We start from the raw sequence: 8,170 nt of genomic DNA, 5'->3' as shown, positions 1-8,170 counted from the left end.
GGACCTTGCGCTTGCAAGGCAGGCACCCAAACCACTGAGCTAAGTCCCTGGCCCTCAATAGCCTTCTTGAACACAAAAAACAGACTCACTGAGAGAGAAAACAGGGAAACAATTCCTTTCACAATAGCAACCCCCAAAAATGAAATATCTAGGAATCAATCTAATGAAGGAAGACCTCCACATTGAAAACTACAGCACTCTGAAAAAAGAGATCAAAGAGGATATAAGAAAATGGAAAGACATCCCTGGTTACTGGATAAGAAAAACAAATATAGTGAAAATGGCCATACTTCCAAAACTGCTATATAGATTTACTGCAATCTCAATTGAAATCTCAACATATGTCACAGAACTAGAGAAAATAATACAGAAATTCATTTGGAAACAGAAGAGACCTAGAATAGCAAAAGCAATTCTAGGTAACAGAGACATGACTGGAAGTATCACAATCCCCAACTTGAAACTCTACTGCAAAGCTACTGTGATAAATACAGAATGATACTGGCAAAGAAATAGATTTCAGGATCAGTGGAATAGATTAGAAGATGCAGAAACAACTGCAGACATACTCAGGCACCTCATATTTGACAAAGGGTCCAAACATCCTCATTGGAGGAAAGATAGCCTATTTAATAAATGGTGTTGGAAAAACTGGATTTCAACCTGCCAAAGATTAAAACTATGCACATATCTATCACCATGCACTAAACTAAAATTGAAGTGCATTAAAGATCTAAATATTAAAACAAAGAGTCAACTTGCTGGAAGATAAGTTAGGTAGAAATCTAGAAGACACTGGCATAGGAAAAGACTTTATGAACAACACCTGAGTAGCAAAGGAACTAGCACAAAGAATCAACAACTGGGATCTCATCTTATTAAAAGTCTTCTGGACTTCAAAAGAAACCATCAACAGAGCTAAGAGACAACTTACAATGTGGGAAAGAAATTTTATCAGCCGTTCCTCAAAGGGCTATTATCTAGAATATACAAAGAACTTAAAAAAAAGTCAGACCCTCAAATTTAAAGACCCAATCCATAAAATGGGCATCTGAAATGAACAGATATTTCTCAGACAAAGATGTAAAAGCAGCAAATAAACATGAAAAAATGTTCAACACTACTTGTTATTTGAGAGTTGCAGATGAAAACAACACTGAGATTTCACCTCACCCCAGAAAGAATGGCTGCTATCAAGAAATCAACCAATAACATATGTTCGCAGGGTTATGGGGAGAAAGGAACCCTTATCCATTTTTGGTGGGAGTGCAGACTGGCGCACCCACTGTGGAAATCAATATGGAGATACCTCAAAGAACTAGGATTGGAGGTCCCATTTGACCCAGCTCTTATTCTGCTTGGTATCTTCCCAAAAGAATTAAAAGTATCATATCACAGTGATATATGCACACCCATGCTTATAGCAGCACAGTTTGTAATGGCTAAAGCTTGGAAACAGACCAGTTGCCCATCAACTGGAGACTGGATAAAGAAGATGTGGTTTCTTTGATAAAGTGGAGTACTACTCAGCCATAAAGAATGAGAAACTAGAGATATTTATAGCTAAATGGATGCACATTGAGGGCATACTCAACTGAAATAAATAAGACACACATGTAAATACTGAATAATTTCTCTATGTGTGAACCTGAAAGTGTAAATAAGGATTGAAATAAATAATTAATAAAGTGAAATAGGAAGAAAAGCTCCAAAGAGGAAGAGGAAGTGGTAGGGGAAAGGAAAAAAGGGAAAGGAAAAAATATGAGAAAATGAAAGAATGGAAACAAAGTCTTTGTAAATAGGGAAGGGTGGAGGAGTTGAAGGGAGGGCGGGGGAGTAGGGAAAAATAAGAACCAAGATACATCACATAAAGATACAAGTTCCCAATATTAAGTGTAAATATATCATATAGCTAAAAGGTATCAATAAAATAATTTGAATAAAAATAAATAAATAAATTATGGTTATTAATTTTTTAGAAACAACATTTTTCTGTTTTTAGGAGCCTTATATTAAACTCTGTAGGATGAATAAACATTAAAACATGAAAAATTAAACTCTGAATCAATAGAGCTGAACAGAATTATGTACACAAAAAACTATGTAAACTTGCTATTGGCCCTCAAGTTCCACTTGTAAGAAAATAAGCTTCAAAATTAAAGCCAAAAATCAAAAAGAGTTCTTTGCAAAGAAGAACTAATTTTTTCACTATTATTACTGTAATAAATGTTAAAGTAATTTCTCTGTCTTATTTTTTAGTAACTAGGATCAAATTTGGGACCTTGCTCTTGCGAGACAGGCGCTGGAACAACTGAGCTAAATCCCCGGCCCTAAAGGAATTTCTTTAAGTGAAATAAGCTGATACAATACAAAAATTCTAATCCTACAAAATCAATATAGATAACTGGTAATGGTAAATATCATTAATAAATTAGTAAATAAAAAATGTAGAGTGAATTAATGTTTTTAATTCATTTTATTTGTCCAATATAAACATAAATAAAAATGTGACAAATTATACACCAAAATAAAAATAGAACATGATTAATTAATATTTCTATGAATATACGCAATATACTTAGTACCTTACTGGAAAATCAAATCTCTCTATATAAAGGTATAAGGCTTTTACTAGAAAAGTAAATTTAAGATCAAAAGAACAAATAGTATAATGTACTAAAATAATGAAGGAGAACAAATGCTGTAGGATTATTTCCAAAGATGAAGAAAATATTATTTGACATTTCATACTCAGGGATAATTTTTCATTCACTCTAAAAAGAGAGTACACTAAACCCCAATGGCAACTGCAAATTTATTGAAAAAATAATGAAAATGTTCCCCTAAGATCAGAAGCTAGGCAAAGATGCCACTTTCTCTCTAAAACCATCATTGAAGACAATAAAAAGAAGTGAGAGAAAAAACTTGAAAGGTATAGAGAACCTTATTTTTTGGAGAAGAAATTTTAGTTCTTAAAAATTAATTATTTAAATTGTATTAATTTATGGAAAATTGTAAGATTATATATAATGATAATCATATATACATAAATATGGATACACATAAAACATATATGTATAGAATATTAAGCAACTCATAACATTATAATTACCAATAATTGGATTTAGCAAAATTATAGGATATAAATTTAATTTAAAACTGCTACTTACTTTATAAATAAACAATTTTAAGTTAAAGTAATTATATAAAATTAAAGTAGAAGCACATTTAACAAAAGATACCCCTCACCTTTATACAGGAAACTAAAATTTATTATAGAGAGAAATACAGTAAAACCTAAAGAAATAAATGGAGAGATGTATCACAATCATTGAATAAAAAATTCAATATTGGTAGGCCATTAATTCTTCTAAAACTGATTTACAGATTCATTGCCTTCCCAGTCAAAATGCAGGGAGGCTCTTTTTAAAACAAATGTAAAACCTTGGATTCTGATCCTATAATTTACATGGAATTACAAAGGGAGTAGAAAAGGCACACAAAAAGAAAGGGAAATTGTTTGCTTTTTATCAGAGACACCAAAACAATTCCCATGAAAGTAGGTAAATCTCCCATATTTGCTTGCACATCTTAACTTTGGAAAAGCATTTAAAATTGACATCAAATGTTGTGAATATATGACAAAATATTTTATCTAAAACCTTGATTGTAGGAAGAATTAACATAGCCAATTTGTAGAACAACTGGTTTTATTTGGAAAAAGATATAATACTATAATCCATAATACACACAAAGCACATGACAGTGAAGAATGAAAATTCACTTGACAAATGTGGAGGAGATGCTCCAAGGGGACTTATTTTTTCTGTTACTTGCAACTATTTGTAGAAGAGAACTATGCATATATTAAAATATTTGAAATGTATATATGGCAAAGATAGGCAAGAAATACATAGTTTTTCTCATTCTATTAGAGCAAAAATGTGTATTTGATAACTATTGGTGCTTTTCTGCATTTCTGTATTTTAAATAGTACATCACTGTCAAGATCTGCAATTGCTACAACCAAGCCTCAGAAAGAATACATTCCATTTCTTTTCACAACTTTTTCAGGTCCTATTTCTCAGGTGCAGGAGCTTTGCCCAGTCTTCCAACTGTCAATGCTTTATTCTCAGATCTCTCACTCTTTATAAACATTCTAATCCTGTTACAAAAATTGATTTACTTTAGTCCTCTTAGTAGCAGACATTCAATATCTTAGACTCTCCTGCCACAGGAGTTTCTCAGTGCAGAGTGTTAGCTCTAGAGCTAGCAGTTATTCAAGCTCACGTGTCTTCTCCTTCCCTTTATTCAACAGAGCGTCTCCAGAATGGAATACTTTAATCCTTTCATGAGGGCTGATGATTTATCATTCTCTCTTTCTTTCCAACTCTGTGATAACTCAACCCTAGCGTGTTTTACTCAAACTAGATAGGATCTACAGTAGGATCAGTCTTCCTTTAGAAACCGGAGTTGTCATTCACCCCCTGACTACTTCCTGAGCTGTCTGCTGTGACTTGCTACAAGGCTTCTGATTGCTTGATGAAACATTCAGGATGAGTTCCCACAGGGACAGGATTTTATAAATTTTTATACTCTTGTTGAGGGTTTGCATCCCACAAAATAGATATTTTCTTTTTTTTCCTGGAGCCATCTATTTTCATTACACCAAGAGTTTTTTATACTTTCTTACACTATACAATGAAATAAACAACAATTTCAAATTTAATTGAAATGACTGAAATTAAACACTATGTCATCACTCATAACTAGACACATTGCAGACATGGTAAGGAAAATATTTCTATCCCCTCAATTTACTGCTGCATTACCTTTCAGTCTTTGTGCCTAATTATGTCTATATGACATCCTACTTTGTAGCAGAAATGTTGCTTTCAACATACAGAATAGAGACTCTGTAATGACTGCAGAGACTTCTCAGCTCCTCTGACTGCAAATGATCAGTGATCATATTTACCCTGTCCTCATTTAGGAAAACAAATACTGGTTTTGCAGACAGACACTGAAACCTTATGTGGTACTGGGACATAATTTCCAAAAATTCCTACCCACTATTATTACAGGAATGACTTCTCCCTATGTATTTCCAGTTGTAGTGTTCTGATGGTTTTCCTTTTTCTCTGATTTCCACTGTAATTATAAATGATATTTAAGAAACTGACTTTATTTTGCTTGGAAAGGCAAAGCTCCCACATTTAGAAAATGTCAAAGTCATCACTACTCTATGAAATGTCACTGATTTTATGATAATACTATTTGTTTCAGAATGAATCTCACCTTGCCTGAATTAAATAGCCTACTAATGTCCAATTACTTACTGAATTTCTAAACATTTTGGCTTATACCAGTTTACATTGCCATTTACAAGATTCACGAATCTATTTTTGACTACTATTTTGGAATTAACTGGATTTCCTTCTTAGAATTAGTACCATTTCCACAAAATGCTATTTCAATGAAAGTACTTATTCCTAAATATATGAAATAATAGTTTGCTGTTTTGTATATATTTTAAATGTTTAAGGGCCATCCTTAATTATGAGCTCCATTTATGACAGAAATTTTCATGTCATCTCTCTGATAAGGTAACACTTTTAAATAACTGACAACTTAAATGTATGTGGCAATACATTTTTGCATAATACATGCATACACTTAAATTAGGTGTAAGTATAAAATAATTTTACACATTTTAATACTATGACTACATTAATTTTAACATGAAGATTTGAATAAATAATATGAGTATCACAGAAAACTCCCTCTTTTTTCTATTCATAAAATTATTATATAATAGTTTAGCCTGTTTAAAATATCATCTAAATAAAATTATAAAGTTTATATTCTTTTGTGCCTGGCTTCTTCTATTCAACATATATATTTTTAAATTCATAATTTGATAGGTTATGATACGATTTAATTTTCTTTACTTCATTAACTGATAGTACTTAATTATATTATATATTGAAAAGCAAGTTCACAGTGTCCTGGTTATTAGTTCAATCTACAGCATCTTGGGCTTCATTTTCCCTACTTGCCCAAGTATAGTGAAACAGAACATTCACACATGGTACATGAAGTCCACACATTACTTACAGTTAAGAAACAAAGGACAACAGAAGCCAAAAATTCATAATGATCTCATCCCAAAGGCTCTAGAAAACTCCCTCCTCTGATGGAGTCTTGACTACATGTGCCACACTTGCATAGCAGATAAAGGACCTTGGAAAGCAGCCCATCCTGGGTTTTATATTCTGGAAAGTCATGTGACTTGTTAAAGTGATGAAACACATCTGGTTTCCAGAGAGAAACAGAATGTTTCCAGTACCTATTTATCTCAGGATGCTGTAGTCAAAGAACATTATACAGTTATTAAGAACTATAAACAAAAACAGAGGAACAACTGAGTTTGTTCAATGTGAAGAACTGACCTGCATTTCCTTTTTTTTTCTAGTATGTGGTTATGAGGGACAATAGATGCATGCTCATTCAATATGTATTCAAATTATTTGAATGTCTGCCTAGAAATTATTGGGATGAGAAATGTATATGCATATGTTAAGTTTTAGATAGTATGATCCAAGCATTTTCCCAAAGTAAACTAACTTTCTTACTTGGAGAAAATGGGGCTTGTTTTCCCACGTGTCATCATAGTAGACAATTTTGTTTTTGCCTATTCTCATGAATACAAGTCAATGTAACACTGATTTACATGACATTTGCTGGATTATTACTAATTATTAACAGATGCATATTGTACATTTGTATATCATATTTGAGAATTTTTAGAATTTCCATTTTTGCTAATGGGGGTCATTTTTATATATTCCTTAAATTAATATGTGAAATTAATAATTTAATGTCTAGTTTAGAATCTGTGGATCTGCATATATGAGAAAAACTAGTCAATATTATCTTGGCTTGAATGTTTTTACTTGGGTTCAAAATTATCAGGGCCTTAAAAATAAGTTGAAAATACCGAATGTTCTTCAGTTCATCAAACATTATTCAATTTCTATCTGTCAATTCTTCATTCTTTATTAATGTTTTATTATTATCTTACATGTATGCTTAGATATATTTTAAATGTATGTTTCAATAACTTATTAAAGTCTACTTTAAGTTAGGATTTTTATCAACCCTGGGTAAAATCAGAACTAAAACCATTCTAATTTCATTTTCTTCCTTTTTACTCTCCATATTATGTTTTAGTCTCTTCGCCCATCATGGAGACACAATAATTGATGCTCACAATTTAAAGGAGGGGTGATTTATTTTGGCTCACATATCAGTCTATGGTCAGCTGGTTCAAGTCAATGCAGCATGACACCCAGGCATAGAGGAGCAATAGCTGCTCATCTCTGGCCAGAAAGAAGCAGAATCAAGAGAGGGGCCAAGGAGGTAGATGGACTCTTTTGAGCCACAGACCCCTGATCTGCCTCTGGCATCCAGGCCCCACTTCCCAACACACTGCACGTATAGTGCCCTCTAGTGCACTTTCCTTTGACAAGCCCCTGCCTCTGCATCCAGAGGGCTCGGAGGCCATCCAGATATAAACCATAGCACGTAAAACATATTGAAAAACAAACACATTTACTGTATTGAATATTATATATTAAATTTACATCTATAGTTACTTTTCTAATAGTTTTAATTTCTTTGGATTTCTTTACTTGAAGATGAGCTAATTTTTGTCTTTCTACAAAGTACATTCTTTAGTATATTTTTAATGAAGTTCTGCTGGTAATAATTTACATTTTTCAGTTTTGTTTAATTGAAATTCCATTATCTTATGATTATTTGAAAGGAATTTCAATTCAGTATAGAATAAGTGAGCAGTTATTTTCTTTTAACAATTTAATACAATTTTTCTATTGCTTCCATTTTTTCACTGAAAAGTCTATAATCAGTCTTGTAATTACTCCATTCAGAATGGTTGTGTGTGTTTCTATGTGTAAGCATTGTCACTATCAGAAATTTATGTATTTGTATTTTTGGGTTTTTCTTGCTTACAGTTCCTAGAAATTAAAATTTTGACCTGTTATCTCATTACATATAAAGAGATATGTGAATAGTTTCTTAAATATTACTAATATCCTCTATTTTCCTTTTTTCTCATAAAATCACAACCATATATAAGCCTTACCAC

The sequence above is a fragment of the Heterocephalus glaber genome, unplaced genomic scaffold, assembly GCF_053883595.1.
Source record: "Heterocephalus glaber isolate CG9 unplaced genomic scaffold, H.glaber_assembly_v1.0 deba00001523, whole genome shotgun sequence".
NCBI lineage: Eukaryota > Metazoa > Chordata > Mammalia > Rodentia > Bathyergidae > Heterocephalus > Heterocephalus glaber.
Note: the sequence above shows the minus strand (reverse complement) of the source record.